The sequence below is a fragment of the Centropristis striata genome, chromosome 20 (assembly GCF_030273125.1).
Source record: "Centropristis striata isolate RG_2023a ecotype Rhode Island chromosome 20, C.striata_1.0, whole genome shotgun sequence".
Lineage (NCBI taxonomy): Eukaryota > Metazoa > Chordata > Actinopteri > Perciformes > Serranidae > Centropristis > Centropristis striata.
In genome coordinates this window covers 21,650,370-21,671,862 of record NC_081536.1, presented here as the reverse complement: position 1 = coordinate 21,671,862, position 21,493 = coordinate 21,650,370, and the positions used below count along the sequence as shown (strand labels likewise).

The window sequence follows — 21,493 nt, the reverse complement described above, 5'->3', positions numbered from 1 at the left end:
AGAGTTGTTAAATGTAGCGAAAAGTCGCCAAGCTGGCACCACAAGTTCTATGTAACATGTTATGTACGTTGTGTACCAATTGCATTTATTTTAACCAATTGCATAACAATTGTCGGATATTTAGCTACCATGTTGTTTCCAAAGACTTAAATAGGTAATTTCTGTGGTTTTATCTATTTTGATTTGAAAAAAAATTAGGCAGGGTGTTTTTTAGTGTATATTTGAGCGACACAAGTGACAATTATTGCACACTTCACTTCCACTTTAAAGTTCATTAACACACCAAAGTCAGAATGTCTTTTAGATGAATGCACCAGGGGGTGTAGGGGTGTAGGTAAGGATACGTTTGTAAAAAAATAATAATAATAATAAAAAAAAGGATTTAATTTAGTCATGTTATCTTGCATTAACTTTCAGTAGTGCAATTTCCCATTTCATTGAACAACACCTGTATTTCCCTCATGCTTTATGTGGGGTTTTTGTAAAAAAAAAAAATTCTAAGAGATTTTATTATAAATAAATAAGAAGTAATACTTGCTGTGCATCTCTCTGTGTATGTACAATGTATCAAGACGCAAAAGTTGGGTGAATCTACAATCTATAAAACTTCTTCCAGTTTCATATAAATACCTTGTTTCTTCATCAGTAACTGCCCATCAGCCACACATGCTGCATTGACAATTCACATGCACAAAGGTTTAATCACCACCTTAACTATAATTTTCACCCCAGGCTAAAGCACTTTAGAGAAAGCCAACTACCCTGGGTCTTGTAAAAGTCGTGTCAAATTCTCAGACCGGCTCCCTGTAGTGGTAAATGGTGTCCAAGAGTAAGTTTATTACGTGTAAAATGTCATTAGGCCGGTCAAGGCACATATTTTTCAGGCCGCTCTGGCTTTGGAGGTCATTGTGACAGGCCAGACTCTGATTAGTCAAATTAGGAGAGAATTTGAACTGACACGCCTTTCAGGGGGTTAAATCAAGTACATGCCACCTTGTTTCAATCAAAAAGTATTCACACTCACGCCAGAACATTGGAAACATTCATCCTCTTTATATTAAAGCTTGGGGGTCTTAAGTACACTGTTGGCTCGTAAAGAGAGACTTGATGAGAAAAAGCAGGTTTAAAGCATATCCGAAAGTCTTTACAGGAGCCACAGAAAAGAAAAAATAACAAGTTTCTTCTATATAAAGACATTTCTGCGGAGCAAACTGTGGACTTCCCATATTAGGAATATATAAAGAGAGTTCACATTTACATATTTCATGTTGCGTAATAGACTGATACAAAGGAATAAACATCCATTCATGGTTCTCCCATAAAACACATAACAAGTGGAAAGGAGAGACAATCACTGTACCAAGAAAAAAACATATACAGTCTCGTGCAAAGGTCTTTGGCAGGTGTGAAAAAAATTCCTAGAAGAATTGATGCTGGTTTGGTCACACCAAATATTGATTTGATTTAGATCTTTCTCCTGTTCACTGACTTTGCATTTTGTTAATGGATAAAAAGAAACTATTAACATTTCTATTTTCGAAAGCATTCTTATTCTACAGCATTTTTCACACAAACTTTTGCACAGTACTGTATATAGAAGTTTTAAAGATGTATTTTGCGACCCGAAATAAACTAGTGTCTGTGAATGACTTATGTATTAGACCACTAACTCGACCGAACTTCACCAACAAACACATATACCAAATTGCTTCCCATGTGTACAAACAATAAGGAGAAAAGGTATTTAAAATCGAGCAAGACAGCAAGAACATCAAGTGTAAAGAAGGGGGAGGAAAGTGAAGGAGGATCTAATATGTCAGGTGGTGGAAAGTGGAGAAGAGAGGGACATGAAGGGTTTTTCTTTCAACACCTCATTTACTACAGCTGCACATCTGTCTGTTTAACCGGTCGCGGCACATAGGAAACATCAGGGCTTCACGCACTGTCCATTCCTCACAATAAAACTGTATGAAGGCCATGGTGGTCGAAGGGGAATACCAAACCTGAACTAGGGTAATAAACTGGCTTTTTTGTGGATGTTTAAAATTCATGAGATTGAAGAGATGACTGTTATTTCTGTTTTGCAAATATAAAAACTAGAAATCCAGGTCTTCTACACACACTGTAGGTCAGTCTTAATAAGAGCATTAGCTGCTTAAAATTGAAATGCATTGCTTTCATTTGCAGCATACACACTTTTAATCTAAAAGAGTGCGCAGAAATTATTTGTTGAAATGCAAATTTACGCCAACTGAGTTTTTATTTGTCCGTTTTGTAGAGGACAGATGTTGCAAATCCAACTCAATTTAGTTGATTTCATTTATTTTACAGAGTCACTGACATCAAGCCAAGACTTTTAAACATGCAGGCCAGTTAATCTGGGAAATGACGGGGGGAAAGTGAGTGTTTGCCTCGTAAAAGGTGCCGCATGCCTTTGCAAAAGAAAGTAAAGTTGGAAAACACAATTCATTACCACCCACTTTACAGCCGTCCATAGTTACTGAAAAAGCTTTTGGTTTTAGTCTGATGATCTCTTAAATGTTGTATTTATGTAGAGTGCATGCTGTGCGAGTGCCTCCACTTTATTTCTTTGCTGTTTCTTGTTTTCTGCTCCCTTGTGTGCTGCTCTACTGCATGAATAAAATCTGAAAAAATAATCTACATTTAAGGGATGAAGAATTTATGTATTAAAATTAATAAAAGTCCTAAAAAATATTTTATATTCAATCATGTATGTACTGTAGGGTGGCTTTATCTGACTCAATTTTACTGGTAAAATTGTAAAATATTTTACATGTACAGTAATTATTGCAGCATTTATTATTATTATTTATTTTTATAGCCAACACCACCACAAAATATTTTTGTAAGTTTATTGTATACTTTTGTATTTCATTTGTAATTATAATTTCTTATTTATATTTAGTTGATTGTCCTTTTTATTTTAGTTATCTTACATTTTAGATATTTACCCTAAAATGTATCCTGTAAAGGTAATTTGCCGTCATACAAACATATGATAATATAATAATACAAAAAGAGCATCAAATATAGACATTGCGTTTATACAGCAGGACAGTATTGTGCGTATAAGTACAGTATTGTAAGTATAATCCTTTCATAATTTTTATGCATTAAAAATGTCTGACTAATGAAACCACACAATGCAGCATTTAAAGAACCCCCTTGTAGTGATAATGTACTGTATTATGTAATGACAGCCACTGCTCATACAGTATGTTCTTTACCAGACTCCATCATCTTTAGAGAGAGGTGCAGGTTTACCAGAGGTTCATTCTGTCTGCAGGGCACAATCACATGATGCAACCTCCCGTACCTCTTTGATGAAAAGAAGGTGAAAGTCGGCTAATTATTTCACATGTTCCACAGGTAATAACTAGTGGGGAGTCAGGTGAAAACGGCAACTCTGAGCTCATTAAGGACCCTGTGTTTCAGAGATTTTGGCACTTCAGACGCTTTCTGTCCATTTGAAGTTGGGGGGGAACGTGGTGATCATTAATTTCATGCAGGAGAACGGACAACCTCTAAAGAGGTGGATGAGTGCGAGGCAAACTGATGTGGAATCAAATATCACTCCTCACACAGGCGGCCAATTAAAACGGAGCATGTTAGCTGCAGGATGGGTCTTGGTATAAGAGGTGTAAGTCATGGTGTTGGCATGTCTGCTGCAGCAATTAAGAAGAGCATGATCTGGGTTACAAAATACGGGATAATATAAAAGTATTCAAAGAAGTGTAATGGAGACCCTTGATAACACCTTTTGAATCATTCTTATCTACATGAAAATAATAAAAGACAAATTATGTAAAAATGGCAGTTTGGCTATTTGGCACTGCTTGGTGACCTTAACCCATCATGTTGCATTCATCACACTGCAATGCACATTAGTGTGTCCTCTCTCTGTCTGAAGAGAAAATAATTTCATAATCATTATACTGATGAAAAGCTTGGATCAGTGTCCAAAGTTATAACTCAAGCTTAGGCTAGCGGATGTCTGTGTCATTTTGACCCGGTGCATCATCTGCAGCACATTAACAATGATATTAGAGTCATTATTTTGGCTTTCTTTTACCTTGAAATATATAGTACGCTGACAGAAAGAAACTCTTCTGCTGTTTATGACTGTGAGCTGCCAAAAGGTCCATGCTTCAAACCCAGATCTCCTTTCAACGTTTGAAGAAGACAAAACTGTTTAAACACTTTTATTTTTATTTTACCAACATCATCTCTGGTTGACTTCATGCCCCCATAATGTATATCTAAAGAGTGCCAGATAATGAAGAATACATTTATGTATTTGCAGTAAGTATTTACATTAACATATCTGCTGCACAGCCTTTGATAAGAACTGAAAAGTAGCAGCTAAGGACAGGTGGATGGATTTTAACAGGGGTAATGCTTTGGGTTTTTCAGCAGAATTACAGAAAAACTACTGCTTTTACTACAATTTACAATATAAACATTGGCAAACATAATCCATATTCAACATGGAGCAAAAAGAAGTAATGTTCATTTTAAATAAGTCACAATATTACTTGTCCCTCACTTATCAAAGTTATCAAACTAATAATCTAATCTTTTACTTTGGAATATAAACTATAGTTGTGTTATTGGCCCTCTCTTTAAGGTTATGCTATGCTGTCACTGTGTTGATGACATTCACACAAAAATAGCCTAGTATTCCAATGGAAAACTAAAAAGTTTTCATGTTGCACTATCCCCCAGAGCACGCTCAGGTTATTTTGTGCAATGGAACAACTCTGTCTGTCTTCTCTGCTCCCTCACCAACCTCCCCCTCCACCTCCACCTCCACCTCCTGAGCAGTGTCTGACTGCTGTGTCCCTTGGCTGTGTCAGGCACTTAAGCCCCTGACTAGTCTGATTTACAGGGATGAAAAAAGGGGGAGTTTCGATGTTAGTCGATGAACTACAGCTATGCTAGCTTTCAGCGCTGTCCTGACTCTGCCGTAACAGTATTTTACCGCCGCCCAACAAATTTACTGCAGCATCCAGCTTTGGGGTTTGACATGTGCAGGAATCGCAGCCAAAGACGTAACAAAGCCAACAAAGTCCTGCTGCTCCAGACAACCACAGGCAGCCGCTGCAGACACAACTAACAGCACACAGACAAAGCTAATAATTAGCATCTGACATGACAAGGAGCTGTGAATTATATCACAGTCATGCTCGATTTCCAAACAGTCACACAAGAATTCATTTCTTATTATGGATGCTATTACAGTATTCAGCATTGTCCTCTGTGGTGTTTCAAGAAGGTTTTTCTTATTAACCATGTGCTAGTTAGGTTTGTTATATTCTTATTTTTGTGTTAATAGTCCTAGAAGGTATCCACAGTTTAAACTAATTTAAATCATATATATTTTCAGCTGTAAATAAACATCAAAACATTTTCTTTTTGAGTGCAGAAGGCAAATCATGATGGATTTTAAGCCTTGGTAAAAGTGATTTTTGTACTTGTACTGCAAAATGAGGTCATTCTTTACAAAAGGTTATGCACATAAATGTACTTTATAACACTTCACATTGTACAAGATATATAGTATTAGTGCTATTATCTCCCTGCTGAGTCGTTCCAGCATCACCCTCTCACCACAGATTCATCCCATATTTCCACATCAACCTCACCCTGCGATGGATGTGCAGGACACTGAAAGGCCCCACTATGCAGCCCTTCTCACAGCCACTACATCATATCTGGAGCTAAGAACACAGTAACCCAATATCTGGAGTTTCCCCTCAGTTCGCCGGAGTTCCCACCCACCTCTGAGGTCCACCCTTGGCTTCAGCCCTATGATTCACAGAGGACAGGAAAAGGCTGAGTGGAGACATGTAGTCCATTACTGGAGGAGACGAAAGGAGGGTGGATGATGGGGGAGGAAGAGGAGTGGACAGGAGATGGCGGGAGATATGTGGGATGGAAGACTGGAGGAAGGGGATTTTGCTAGTCTCCAACAGTTCATAACATGACTCCCACAGGCCAAGAGGAGCTGCTGGGGTGGAGAAGGGTGGAGCAGAATAAAATATGTCTTCATATCTTTGAAGGAATCATTTCTCATCACACAGAAAAGTGCATGACTCAGTGCAGCTAATTGAAATCAGTGATCTAACATTTAATAAGACAAAGTGTTTCCTCTTCCTAGTATTGCTATGCTGCAATTGTTCAACCAAACAGCCACATCTGGAACCGTCATGGAGGCCGAGAGAAGAAATGTGCAAAGAATGGCTTCACAAAAACAGATGCATGACACCAAAAGACAAGGAAAAGAAGTTAAATGTAGTTATTGTGACAAAGTAACTGCTCGATATAGGCCAACTCTGGAACATTCATTTGGACTTAAGGCCCTTGATGCAACACTCTGTTTCTCGCACACAAAATACAAGCATCCCATTCACTTCTGCTCCATTAAGAAAAGTTGCCATGCAAAACAGGATCTTGTTCCACTTTACATAGATTGATAGCTCAGTACATTCCTTCAGTGACCATGAAAGTAGGGCTTTAACTGGTCAACACCTCCTGCTCTCCTCAACATACTCAACACAAACAAATACACTTACATTTAATAATCAAATACCTGCTTTAGTTTCCCCTGTATCATCTCCTTATTTAGCTTAACACCTTTCAACATGCAACCTCAAATCTCTCCTGCCTCAGTGTTTTTTTTTACAATGTTCTGCACTTTCCTCACCTGCCTATTGACCTCCTTCACTGCTTCCTGTTCAGAACACCTGACTGACTCACCTGCCTGCCAGCTGCTCCTAATCCCCAATCAGTTCTTGTATTTATAGAGGCTAGCTAACAACCATTCCTGTTTGCCTGAAATCTGCTTGGATTAACTGTTGCCAGCTAGTTCATGTTTGTTTGTTTTTTTGACCTGCATGTTTGACCTGTTGCCAACTGTAAACCTTTACGCCACCAGACTCCTGTGACAAAATCTGTAATTTCCCCCTCAGAGAACAAAGGAGCTGCTGGTCTACTGCTGCCTCTATCAGATTCAGTTTGTTTGTCTAATTGTTTTTGGTGTTTTCGTATGTATTCACCAAAGTCACACAAGAACACAAATAAACAAACAAAACGATCGAGGCAGCAGTGGAACAGCAACTTTAGCTCAGCAAGATAAAATTACTGTTTTTATAACGGAGTCTGGTTGCTTTTAAGAGAGGATAGATTATGGCTTCAGTTCCCCTCACGAAAACTTAAACATGGGTGTTTGAAGGCAAGGTAAAGCAGTGAAAGTATTCTAAATATAAATTACACTTAAACCAACTTTTTTTTTTAAGTAGCTAAAATACGTTTTTCTCCCGCCCCCCTCTACAGAAGTGCATTGCTTTACCCACTTACCGGGTATTTAAAACAGCAATAGAAAATGAGCTCAAATATGAAAGTAATAGATAAGTACTTTCATTTCATTATCACTAAAAACGCCATCCAACTTCCTTAAACAGTTTAAAATGTCTCATCAAAATAACTTGCTGTGTTCAAGTGTCCTCAGATAACCACAGAGAATCTCAGAATGACTCTCCTTAAGCCGCTCGCTATCGCCCAAAATGTGTCTCCTTTGCTCCAGAGGACCCCTGCTGCTTTGTGGTGAGTGGTCTGTATTTATTTATATCGACAGAGAGAAGAGGTGGAGAAAGCTGAGATGATGAGAAGGAAGGATACCCACCCAACACATACTAGGACATGGCACTCCAGAGACGCACTGCACCTGCTGTGGCCCCTGGCACGCAAGTCTCATCTCCACAAACACCTCATATATTATACACACACACACACACACACACACACACACACACCAACTTCTTTTTAGCTCTGTCCATGTTAATTTCTTTACTTTTTGTGTCATTTGTGCTCTTTGTCCAAGCCTTATGAAGGAAAAAATAATAGAACTGTATTGGAAGTTAGTAGGGTTTGTTTCATACAGACAGTCTTATTGAAGTTAACAGTAAGTAACTTCAAGGAGAATTACACTAGGGGGAAAAATGCCGTAAGAGGAGTCCAATGCAATTAATGTCATCAGGTGAATGCTCACTTCTATTCAGTGATGTTGAGGATAGTTTTGACATGCACTATGATCAGGTATCACTTCCTTCTTTTCTATCAGCGAGATCACTTCAGTCCGCCTGTGCATCAAAATGCATTTGACAAAGTGACAACACTGGAAGCAAAAGGTACACCAGAGTCTCAGATTGTCATCGCTGCTACAACGCTGACAGATTAATCTTAAATCTCTGATTCAAACGATGTCGCATCCTATTTTAGATCCACTCCTTTCATTAAATCAGTCCACTGCTGCCCACATTACAAATAGAAACCAAATGGACTCTGATAAAAATCTGTGTCTACATGCTGGATTTGGTTTCATGGGTAAAACTGAGATTTGCTCAGTTCACATATTTCTTCTTCTTTCCTTGGTATGTGGTCTCTTTATACATTTGTGGTGCGTTCTAAAAATGGCTGTTAGGGCCAAAGGTAATTACCTGTCTGGAAAGCTCTAGTCGTGTGCAGGGTTGGGCCAATTCAGTAGGATGGAGGACGGAGACGGGATTGTTTATTTGTCAAACATGGTTATTACCTCTGTCAGGCCCCCTTTTGAAATCCCAGGCTTTTGAAACACTGATGCCGATGTAAAAGAAAAAGTGTTTTTCTAGTCAATTTAAGCCTCAGAAAACTCAAACAATAAACAGGTTCCTCGGAAAGCTAATATTTTCTGAATCAGATATTTATTTAAAAGGCAACGCTGGACGAGCTACAGATTATTTGTATGATCAAAAAGCACTTTTCGCTGTTCAGTTCGCAAAGCTTTCAAGTCGCGCCACGTTCAAATAAATATGGAAAACGGCCTGAAGTTTAAAATCACACACAGATGATGAGGGCTGATGTGTGTAGTCACACGCCGTGGGAGCCCATGTGCTCACTGCAGGAATATAAATGGAGTTTTTAATTGTTTCTGACTCAGGTCTGTGGGCTGGGTCTGGGTAAAGCCAATTAGGAGACTGGAGGAAACAGTGAAGGATTGTCTGCGGAAAAGGGCTCTGACTTTCTGGTGCGCAGGCAGACAGTGTACGCTGTTGTGTGTTATCGTGCACGTACATGTCTGTTTGTGTGCACTTTATGTGAGAGTACTGGAGCGTACTTTGTGTCTGCATCCGTACGCATGCATGTGTGTGTGAGAGTGCACTTTGAGTTTGGGGGAAGAAAATGTCATATGGCATATCTGATTACGTGTTGCAATGTTTTTTGTACAGTATTTAGTTTTTTCCCCCCGAAACTGAAAGTCCTGGCCATTGCAATGGTATCTGGAGATTGAAATCAGACCCAGAACTCTGGTCAGACTTGGAACTAAAATAGAGGGAAAAGTAATGCCGCGAAACCAGCTCTTTGGTTTTATGTGACTTATGTGGTGCTTAAATTTCACCCATTGTTTTGCATAGTCAAAACAGTGTTTCAGGATGAAGAGAAAAGCGGTCAGTAAAATTTATGGTGCAGTTCACCAAAGTGAAACTTCATACAGTATGTGAGCTTGTACCATGTGTGTGTCTGTGGAACTGTGTCATTGAGGGAGGTTCCTGTATTTTTTATTGTATTTGGCATTTTAAGTAATTCTAAATCTGAAGTACAACATTCGAGAGGCAGACAGAAACAAGCAGTCAGAGAGAAACAGGAGTGCCTTCATGGTCAGAAGCAAAGACACATTGCTTTTTGTTTAGCTCTTGCTGTGAATTATATGTTCCCACTCTTCTCTACTCCCACTACAGTGCCAGAGATTTCTTTCAGGAGTATATTGTGGCTGATTGTTTGTGTCGAATGATGGATCTTGGTTTCTGATAATTAAGGCTAAAACCTGACATTTACATAAATGATTAGAATCCAAAAGTGTCATTATGGCTGAATGTATGTCACATACATAACTTGGATTAACTTGCGTACATAAATTACATAACTTATTTTATTATACTTATTTTAACCCAAAACCTAACCAAGTAGTTTTGGTGCCTCATTCTAACCAAAATGCTACTGTTTCACAACGTGTTTAAAACTGACTGTTACATTCAGATATGAGGATGTGTTTATCATCCGCCACCAATAGGGGCAATAATTTAGGAAACTCTGTGGTGCGTGGTATTAGAGCGAAGGATTGGGGTTGGAGGACTGGTTGAGATTAAAAAAAGCATATTTAAAAGTTGCGTCAAACATTACATCACTGCTATAATGTTTAATCTTAAATCACAGATTCCAATGATATGGCATCCCATTTTAAACCAGTCCACTGCTGTCCACAGCACAAATAAAAATGTCAAAACCACCAGTAAAAAAAAGCATCTTAAATGGCTATTTCTACAGTTTAGCAGTGCATTAGTCTTCATAATATTACTGTTAAATGATCAGAAGTAACTCATAATAATGTTGTTAATGCTGGAAAATGTTAAAAAGCCACAGAGCTGCATGTTTTATTGAATTGAATTTTCAGTACCAGGGTGGAGAAACTAAACAAGAACTAAGTCCCTATTTATACCTCATATATTTACAATGCAGTGTTATTATAAATAATGAGGTCCCTAAGGTTTGCATGCTGACAGTGTGCTAGTTGTTACTAGCAGCCATTTAGCCATACTGAGGTCCCTGGTGGCCTTTAGACTCCCAGAAAGAGAGCACTACAGTAACACACTCATTTCACTACTGCTGCTCAAACAGCACATTATCCTGATGTGAATTCATGAATGTCCGCACAGGTGTAGTGAAGTAAGTGTAGGTATGAAGGTATGTACGCTGTGTTTCTCTATGTGCAGTGTTACTAATGTACACTGTGTGTATGCCTGCTTGCTGTATGCTCATGCATGTGTATGCCTGAGGGTGTGAGCAAGTGTGCATGTATGGGTGTGTTTGCAGTGCATAGATTTACATGTAAGTGTTTGTGTGTCTGTGTGTGTGTAAAGGCAGATGACCTGATTGGTGGCGGGGTGGCCAGCTGGTGAGGGCTAGTGTTTCCTCTGGCATGAAAACTCTCCATTTGGATCCTCTCAGTAACGATGGAGGTGTGTGTGTGTGTGTGTGTGCGCGCAGGGTGACAGCGAGTGCATCAACACTGTAATATTTGTGTTTACATTTATTCAAGCGCATAATTGCCACAGGGTCATTTTATCTTCTGGGTTTTATTCACTTTTGTTTTTTACTGTTTTTAATGGCACTGAATAAATACAATTATTCTTAAACCACCCACACATGTCCACATGAGCTGTATGAAAATACAATATCCTTTTGTTGTGCAATTTCTGAAATTTCTAATAGGTATGTTTCAGACAGGAAAATCCACAATAAAGGTATGAGTTTTAGTGAAGAATACTACAAACTATTTTACATCCTGCTTCGCACATTTTCTAAATTAGTCTGTGATTTTGAAAACCAATTTTAGTTTTTTCTAGAAACCCAGAAGGGAGACCTTTTATAATCAAGGCTCCATTAATACTTTCTTATGCAAAGACATGTAAAAGTCTTTCAAATCAGGGATACCATAGGAGACACACCTGCAGAACCTATATGTACTTTTTACATACAGGTATATAAAAACTGAAAAAGCTGAACCTGAACAAATCATGTTCTGGCCATTCATAGTGCTTGAATGCTACATACGGTGGGCCTTGCTAAGAAAGCAGGAGGGATTCATAATAACGTGCAACATTTACTTTTCTTGCTCCCTCCTCAGATATCTGACCGATAAGCAGAGTAAGCCGTCTCATGTGGAAGAAAGAAAGAAAGAAACTGAACTATGCAAATTCATCAGCTGATTTGAATTGACTTCAAGAGTTCACTGCATATTAAACAATTAACAATTCTCCTTTGCTATATTCAAATAAATATCTCCTAAAAAGGTGAGCCTGTTTTTCTCAGATTAGCTTTCTCCATCTCACTTCACATTTCCAGGCCGAGGATCACTCACCTTTTTTTTCCACTGTGTGTGCATCTGGCCGGGGGCTCGCTCTGGTCTGGCTATGGGCAAGGCAGGTCTGCCTGGGGCTCTTTGGAGAGGAAGCTTCTGCTCACCTGCTACTGGCCTAGTAGGATGGGACAGAGGGAGAGTGAAGCAGTTGAAGAGACAGGATGAGCAGCTTTAAAGATGGAATATAAACTCCATTGTCCTCACCAATTTAATTTTACATAATAACTCATTGTTAGTTTTTAGCATTAGTATAATTCATGGAAATGAAATAGAGCAAATGTCAGAATGGCCTTGCAAGTTTTGGAAACTAATATTCCTAATTAATACTGAACTAGATGTAACTCCTGCCAGTTTTATATTAGTATAACTGTCATTGCAGCAGTCCCACGAATGGTTGGTCAATGACAGTAAACATACCAATATATCCAAGTGATATTGATGCTTATAGCTGAAATAATTGCTTTTTGAACAACACGAAAATATAAGAAAATCATCATAGATACACAACAACATATGTTAGGGTTTGTGAAAAGTATTTGCATCTTTAGCTGTTATTTCTCGGCCATATTCACCAGCCGTATGTTTAATCTGTCCATCTGTCATTTGGTATCAGACAGGTAGTCTGCAGTAAGTTCATCACAGCTTTTTTTTGCAAGAAGTAGCTGCCGACAGGAGATGAGACAATAAATGTCCAGTAAAACCAAACTGGGATCTCAAAAGAGATCATGCTGCGTTACACAGAGTGATTTGATTTCACAGTAATATTAAAGACAAAGGTTTAAACATGCCATTACATGCCATCGCTGTGTTTGTTTCTGTGTAGTGCAGTTGGCAAGTATAAGAAAGTCAGAAGGACAGCGCAGGAATAATGGGGAAGTGGAAGAGAAGGCAGGTGGCAAATTAAATAATGGAGGGAACATAAAGAGCATAAAGTGTGCGGAGCGGCAGGGTGTGAAAGACTAAGAAAGAGAATGCCATAACATAATAAAATAGATGAACTGCAAGCATTCACCCCAAGACCACAGCGCTGTCGACTTTTACGGCAAAATGGAAACTCCACTTTTACTCTGATTTATTGCCCGAACTGCTACAATTCCCCCACTTCTCTCTCTTCTGCTCACTTTCCCAGTTTTAATCTAATTTGTAGTGGTCAAGTTGCTGCCCATAAACAAAGTACGTGCCAAAGATTAATGATGCAAAGACACACACACACACACACACACACCCTCTCTGCCTTTAGTGTATCCATGTCTGGAAAGCCTTGAATTGTCAGTGAGTTACACAGACAATGTTGCTGTGGTGGGGTTTTCCTGAGAGAAGCTGAGAGAGGTAGTTTTGTACTTTGTTTCATGGAGTGCAGTGGGAACTGATGAAAAAGACTTTGGGAGGTGTTTGATGATGTGATGGCAAAGGTAAATGTCAATGCATTCATAGGACACACAAACACATACTGTACACTCTCTCTCATACACACACTCTCACACAACATACAAACACCAGTGTTTTTGCAGAATTGCATAAAGCAAGTCAACAGAATGCATGCATAGCAAAACATCAATCAACAAACACAATCTACAAGCGAAATAAAAAACCTCCTCTCCCAAACATTCACAAACAAATGTAACCATACGTGGAAATAAAAACGTGTACTTTACTAATATAATACACACATAGAGCTTTTAGGCCACTCTTTTGTCCCTAACACACAACACAAGAAAATCTGTGCAAGAGCAAGTGAATGACAACACACACCAGGGAGAGCTGACCTTCACCACCACAGACACAAACATCACTTCATCAGCCATCTAAACTCTGCCGCAGGCCAGTTGGAGGGTGGGTGGGTCGGTTGTTGTGGTTTGCAGACAGGATAGACAGACCTTGTGCAACCAAAAACATAAATAGTACACAACAGGTTCTGGTGTTTGCCCCTCAGAATCAAAAAACAATGTCCTCTTTAACTTCACACCAGACAGATCAATAGATCCCCTTTGGACGATGCTCCAAAATCACAGATTATCAAATATTTAATGTACAAGATCTTCAATTATTTTTTCCTACAATGGACATTTCTGACTCTGTATTTATAGTTTAGATTGGGCAACTAAAACTATATTGTAATGTTGTGCCGATTTCACCACAAGGTCACCACATGTCTGAGCTTTTAATCTCATAGTGTGATCTCTACAATCAAATTAAGTTGTTCTGGAACTATAAATGTTCAAATCTCCATTTTATTGAGCACATTTAAGGTATTTTCATCCATGTCGACTCAAAGCTGATAAGAAAGCAATTTGATCACAAGGTCCATTTGGTAGCTGTTACAGAACTTTTTTTGTTTAAAGATTTGGGAAAGATTTGTGGTAGTTGAAAGAAGCCAAATTTAAGTGTTACTAAGGTGAGGTGAGGACCCTCATCGCTGGCATTACAATCATATATATATCAATCCACCATCACACCCATGCTACATATACATGAACACTGCCATTGGATATAAATCTAACTTTAAATTGCTGTATTACCGGCTTTGTTTGAACATCTTGGACAAAATACAATTTCCTTTTTTTTTAAGTGATCATGATGATGATACCTTATGATTGTTATTGTAAGAAAATCCAATTATTCAGTGCTTTTCTGAGTTAAGTGTCCAACTGGTGTCATGCTGACACTAATGTATCACATGACCTTTCACATTTTCCTGCAGCTGCATTCACACACACAGACACAGACACACAGAGAGAGAGAGAGAGAGAGAGAGAGAAAGAGAGAGAGAGAGAGTGTTGTAGCTCAGGATGGATTCTCTGGTTCTCTGGGGGGCAGTTTAGATGGTCACGCCTTTCCCTCTGTGCCACTGAGGCATTGCCACTGTCTGTTTCACATTTAGCATGGCACTCTCTCTCACACACACATAAAGAAACACACATGCACACACACATGTAAATGCTTACACTGACACTGCCTGTTTCACATTACAAACACACACACACATACTGTGCATGCATACAACACATACATTCATCTGACATTAACTGACAAGCATGCAGAAACACACACACACACACACACACACACACACACACACACACACACACACACAATGCTTGTGTCCCTGCCTGTTTGACATTAAAGTCGAGTCCCTCTGCACCAGAAGGCAGTTGTTTATGTAGATATAAACTATTGCTCTAATTACCCCATATGTAGTCCTCCAAAAACAATGACGCTCTCTGATGAATATTTAACGACTGAACTCATACATATGCATAATAATGATATGTGTGCACACCATCAAACACTGCCTGATTAGAATATATCACAGACAAACAGTATGAAAATGGCTAATCTTCTTCTCCTCCAGTAATTATGGCTATCTCAAAACATCCCTTTCCCTTTTCCACAGTAGTTTTGTAAACATGATGGAGGCTTGCTTGGCCCAATAATGAAAAATCTGAATTTAAAAGACACACAGATAAACTGCTGATATTTAGATGCAATTCCTGCTATAAGTAATCTTTGTACTTTTGGAGTGCTTCAAGTCAAAATGTCACCTTAACGGAAAACACTTGTGCAACCAGTCTCGACAAGCCACACTCAAACAGGCCTCCACTTTTGGCATTAAAAGGCAGGGGGTTAACGTCATATTATTATGGCCATTATTGCATGTGACCAGTGAACAAAAATGTTCCGAATTTTTGCGGATATAAAATAAATGTTGAAATTTAAAGATTATAATCATTAATTAACTTATCTACCAAAATCCATTTGAATATTTGCTTCTTAAGGCAAATATAGATGGATTAATTCAGATTAATTTATCACAAGCATGTAATTAAGTCAAATTTAATGCATAATTCTATATCACATTCTATATTTGGCCCATATCAAACATCATAGAGTAGAAATCAGCCCTACTTGGCACATAATTCTGGCCTATATGTGTAAAAGTGAGCTATTTAAGAGAGCTGCAGAGCTGTCCAAGGAAGTGATAAACTTGCAGCAGGTGGTTGGGACAAAATGCATGTAGTCTTAAATATGTTAAATTATAGAATTTGTAATTTCTGATTTAAAATAACTTCTTGTGACAGATTTTCTGTTGGATTTAAGCGATCCATCTACAAAGCTGTGCCCATGCCGTTGCTCTTGCAGTTCTTGCAATCAATGCTTATTTGGCAGCAGGAAGCAGCTTCCACAGCAACTATATCTGATGTAACAACTATAATTATTGCAACTCCAATATCATGCACATTCAATCATTTTCCTGCCATTAAACTGAGAGGAAGAAGAATTATTTTGGTGGTTTCCTTGCATTCATCATTACTTAATAACGGTTGTCCAAGCATAGATGATGAAACCTCAGTGTAAGGGAATGTTTGTTAATCGAGAGAATACAAACCAACATTCATGTCTGAAAGATACATGAGAAGTGTCAGTGTGCTGTGTGTGCTTACCCAGCAGAAACAAGTGTGACATGGTAAACAAGGAGACCTTACGGGGTGAAATCCAAGGCTTGGGGTCTGATATTTGGGAGGGTTATGGTCTGCAATTAGTTAGCATCAAAGAGGCAGATGACAGCTTTCTGTGAAGAGGCAGGACAGGGGAGAAGATAGATTTCAGTCAGACGTGGTAAGTATGAGTAAAGACTTCCAAGATTCACTCCTAAGCATGCAAACAGGAACACATGAGCAGGAAAGAATCCTCAGATGCTTTCTTGCAGATCTTTCACTTGTTGGGTAGAGATAGAAAGAGACATTCATTTTGTATAATGACTGTAAATGAGCAAGACTGTTGTTAAAAACTGCTCTTCTAGTTTCTTTGGAAATCTCTTTATGATTACAACACTAACATGTGTTTTGTGACAGAAACAGGGTTCTTGAATATCACGTAATACAACTTTTATTTTGTTATAATTCAAAGCTTCCTCAGGAATATTAATTGGCTTTATCAACAGCTGTTCTTGCTCTCCAACAACAAACAGAATAGTATGAAAAAGAGAGATGCATCATACTCTTTGTGGCAGGAAGCATCTGAGAAAGCTTTTTTTGTTTTATTTATAAGTCACCACTATCCACTTTGGGTACACTCAATAAACCAAGATATCACTATTTTGTTATGGGCTCATTGATGTTCAAGCATGCAAAAATAGTAGCTATCACATAACAGCTGGAATCGGAGTACATTAGTGAACCCTTATATTCATTTTCAAAAACACATACTCAAGTCAAGCCACGTTTAACTCCAAGTCTCTCTTTTATGTTGTAACTTATGGCGGATAGTTCTGCATGTCAAAACATTGAAAACAAATTGTTAAATGGTAAACATACTGTTCATGACCTTTGATGAAGAAAATATGGAAGTTTTACAAAGTTGTGACAGAAAACTCACAACGTGCCAACCCATAAAGCTATACACACACAAATATGTATCTATGCGTTCTGGCACAAACACTCATATTTCAAGGCATACCTACAAACCCATACATTCATAAAAAAGCACATGGCGTTGGTCACCCATGTTTTCATGTTGGTAACATGCATTTTCCGTCTGCCATTGGACTGTCGGGACACACGATCCACCAGTGTTTGCTGGAATCAGTTAGAGGTCAAAGAGGCCGAAATATTACACTCCTTAACACAGCCACAATCTCTCTTCACCGCGGATAAATGAGTGCTAATCGGAGTGCAGCGGAGAGAAAATAAACTCCCTCCTATATATGATGAGTGAAAGAGAAGGGTGAAGATAAGCTGTGCTTTAAACTTTGTAATTATATTGAGATTAATCACATTTAGTGTGTGGGAAAATACACAAGAATGCATGCTCATAGTTCATACACTTATATATACATACACTGAGCTTAAAGTAACACAATTCATAAAATTTTATTTTTGCAAACTAAAATTAAACTAGAATTATTGCTGAACATACATGCGCAACGGTTAACAGTTTACTGTACATACACTTAGTTTGTGTTTTTTTGTTTAAAAATTAACATTTATTAATAGAAAAATAAACTTCAAGTAGCAGCTAGCAGCTTTGGAAATAAGCGTATCTAAAACATTTTCATATTGTACATTGAAATCTTAATAAAATGGAAATAATAGACATACCCCTGTTTTGGGAAGTGTGTTTTTAATCTGGACAAGCAGCAATACTAATAGTGTGAGGTAGGAATGGTATGTTTCCAAAAAATGTTGTAATTTTTGCCTGAATACATGGTAGGATACCTGGACAGGCCTTTGGAAAGGCTGTTGTAATCCAGAGAGAGACAGCCAGGAGAAGAGAGTAGAAGTTAAACGGAGACACAGACAGAAAGAAAATGTGTGAGTCAGGGAATCACGACTGAATGGGTTCATGTGAGCCCCCCAGGTAGCAGTCGGTGTTATGATATCACTTCTGGATGAAATTCAATAAGAGGAAAGGGTCTGCTGGATCTGAGCCAGTCATCACTAAAACAATACAGGTTAAGAGTCTGAGATGAGTAAGCAGAAGGTACTAAGCGCTCCACAATAACAGGCCAAAACAATAGCCTCCAGTGTGGCTCACGCTTCTAAGATTCCTCTATGAGAGGAGGCAAAGAGCTGCTTGCTCTTTTCACAGCTTTACCTAGACATCAGACAGGTCTTTCTGACGGGGAACTAGGTCTTTATCTGTGCTCTATTCAGAGCCACCAGACAGTCATTTTACCTCAGGCTGTCTGACTGATATTGACTATAACTGATATGGATTTATTGGGTTGTCCTGCTTTTAGTAGGCTGAATTGAAGCCATGTTAAGCCACTGAGACTACCTTCCTGATACTAATGCTAACCAAATTTACACATAAAATAATTTAAACAGGAGTGCCCCCCAAAAATAAGGTGGTTAAAAGAGCACAGTTATCAAGGTAACCAATTGTTGCAGGTCACTGGTTCAACATGATATTAAGTTATGCTAAAAAAAATACTTAACTAAATGCCTAACAGTTATAAAGAAGCTAATGTTAGCTTTTAGCTGCTCTTATACTAACATTTATTAGCATGGCTTGAAAACTAATACTAATAGCAGTAGTTAGTGTGAAGTGGCTAATGCTAACTCGGCTAACTATGCCATCTAGTTTCTGTAGAGATAGCTTTAAGCTAAAGATACTTTTTAAGATGCTTTTAAGCAAAATATTTGTTAGGGTAGGTTACCCTCAAAATAAGTATGAACAATTTAGCTTTTTTTAAGTTTAGCTACATTTAAACAGACATTTTTTTTCCACAAAACATTACTTACTGGTTTTGTTCAGTGCAGTAGTGTTAAAGTCCTGTGTGTCTCCAGGTGCAGCGTGGAAAAGCTCTCATATGCACACAACCAGGTGACTGGAACATTTCAGTGATTTTGATGGTAAAATAAGGCTTTGAGACAAAACTCCAGAGAGTAGGGATATGGATACAGACTCAGGTTAACCCATAAGAACCCGTGGTGACACCCATGTAACAAACACTTTAAATCTTCTAGAATCTCCCATATTCAGCTTTATGCTTCACCTTAACTCATTAAATCCCTAAACGACACATACTCAACACCCTGGTGCAACACCCTGGTGTGGTGGTCATGTGACTTTGACAAGAAGTGACTTCTCCAAAATATGTGTGACTGGAAACTGGAACTGGAAACTGGAAAAAGTAGCTAATTTCAAAAAGCTTATTTTTTGTTCCGAGGCTAAGTTCAAACCCATTTAACAATTCTAATCTGTTAATAGGGTGTCCTGTATTGCATTTAACTTGTTCTGACCATATTTCCTGAACAAATGAAAGTCACAATTTTGATATATGTTATGGAGATGCAAACAAAAAGGCAAATTTATTATTATTTTTATTTATTATTATTGTTATTTGTTTTTATTTATTATTAATTTATTATTATTTTGTTACTTAAAAACAAATCTGAAAAATAATTTGTTGTTAAACAGCACTATTAATGTCACAGTTTTGATAAATGTTGTGGAGATGCAAAGAAAAAGGCAAATTTGTGTTTCTGTAAGCAGAAAATGTGTCTAGTTTATTTATTTTAATATAAGAAATATCATAAACATAAATACCATAAATGCCCAATGTGACACATATGTCACATCACAGATCTTTGACATTTAGGGGTATAATTTATTTTTTTTAAAACATCATAAATGTGTTCTATGTGAACCACATGGTTCACTTGGTCTGTGGTGTATCCCCCATAATTTTCCTTTTAGGATTACTGGGTTCTGGGTTCTTATGGGTTAATGTTAAAGTTCAGATAGAAGAGGCTGGAAAACAGTACAGTACTGTGGGGGGCTAATTGGTGAACAAGGAACAGGTGTGCAGGTGGAGTCAGATGACTGGGACTAGTGGGAAAGTCTGAGGGCATCTGGTGGTTGGATTGATTGACCACTGTGATAAGTATTGTTCCACACATTTAATTATCGTCCATGCACTTAAAAGCACACACAAGTGTTTGAAATGCCATCACACGGATCCAAAAACTAATACCAAGTGCTTCACCTATTTAGCATTGTAAACCCTGTGAGCCTCCATAACACATTTAAAATGAGTCAAAGCACAACAGTTGGCATGGATTGTCATCATTTCACAGTTGAATGAATAATTAACTGTGTAGATTCACTGTTGACAAATTATATTTGTAGCATGTTTTCATGTAGGCCATGAGTAAAAGAGTTTTTATTCATCTTTGGTGCCCTCGTTGAGGCATTAAAAAAGACACTGTGGTAGACTGTAGTGCATGCTAATTATGATGGTATGGATGCCATAATGGGTGGGAAAATGTGTTTTCACTTGCTTTTAATTTATTGGTAATGTGTTACTTAGGAAAGAAGCATTGAGAATATAAAATTCCACAGATTTGTAAGCAGTCAGAAGCCATTTTATGGTAAAAAAAAAAAAAAAAAAAAGAGAGAGAGAGAGAGAGAAAGCAAAGAGAAAAAACGCAACAGTGAGTGGAAAATACAATTCTACTGACGTTTTGATTTTCCAGCAGGTGCAGTTGTAAAGGAATATTTAAAGTAGCACAAAGCCACTCATCCCTGCCAATAAAGAACAATCACACAGGAACCACTGATATTGTAAAACGATAGCGACACAGTGAAACCCACAGAGGGGGAAGGAGGGGTGAACTCAAAAGCTAAACAAACCCCTCAGCGCACAAACCTATTGCTCTGATCCGTCACCTTGTAACCCAGTTCCAACAACACTACAGAGCGCTGACACGTTTCCCCTGGTGTGCCACCTCAGGCGTAGAGGCGCTACAGTCTTGGTGGATTTGTAAAAGAGGAGAAGACATGCTGTATAGAGTGAAGTCTGGCCCAGAGGGAACAACAGGCCTGCCCTTCCCTGCACCTCCACCTCCCCAGTGACCTTTCACAGAAAACAGCACCGGCATATAATACAGGTCCTATCTCACCAAGCTTTAAAGGATCAAAGAAGCCATAGACCTGGAAAACACAGACACACAAGTGCTGGTATGAATACACTTACACACATGTGTGTAAGTGTAGACAACACTTATGTGT

General features: G+C 38.4%; 2 long non-coding RNA genes across 2 annotated transcripts in view; one reads left to right on the top strand and one right to left on the bottom strand.

The window, feature by feature from the left end:
* The window catches only part of LOC131993655 (uncharacterized), a 38,992-nt gene extending 19,630 nt beyond the window's left edge, over window positions 1-19,362 (bottom strand). Inside the window, exons 1-3 of the long non-coding RNA XR_009396338.1 lie at window positions 19,222-19,362; window positions 16,420-16,547; window positions 11,978-12,092 (exon numbers count right to left, since the gene is read on the bottom strand). This is a non-coding gene — a long non-coding RNA (uncharacterized LOC131993655). The remainder of the gene's footprint in view (window positions 1-11,977; window positions 12,093-16,419; window positions 16,548-19,221) is intronic.
* LOC131993656 (uncharacterized) lies at window positions 11,013-11,910 on the top strand. The gene is made up of 2 exons (XR_009396339.1): window positions 11,013-11,075; window positions 11,744-11,910. It is a non-coding gene; the product is annotated as an uncharacterized LOC131993656 (long non-coding RNA).
* Window positions 19,363-21,493: the final 2,131 nt, after the last annotated feature.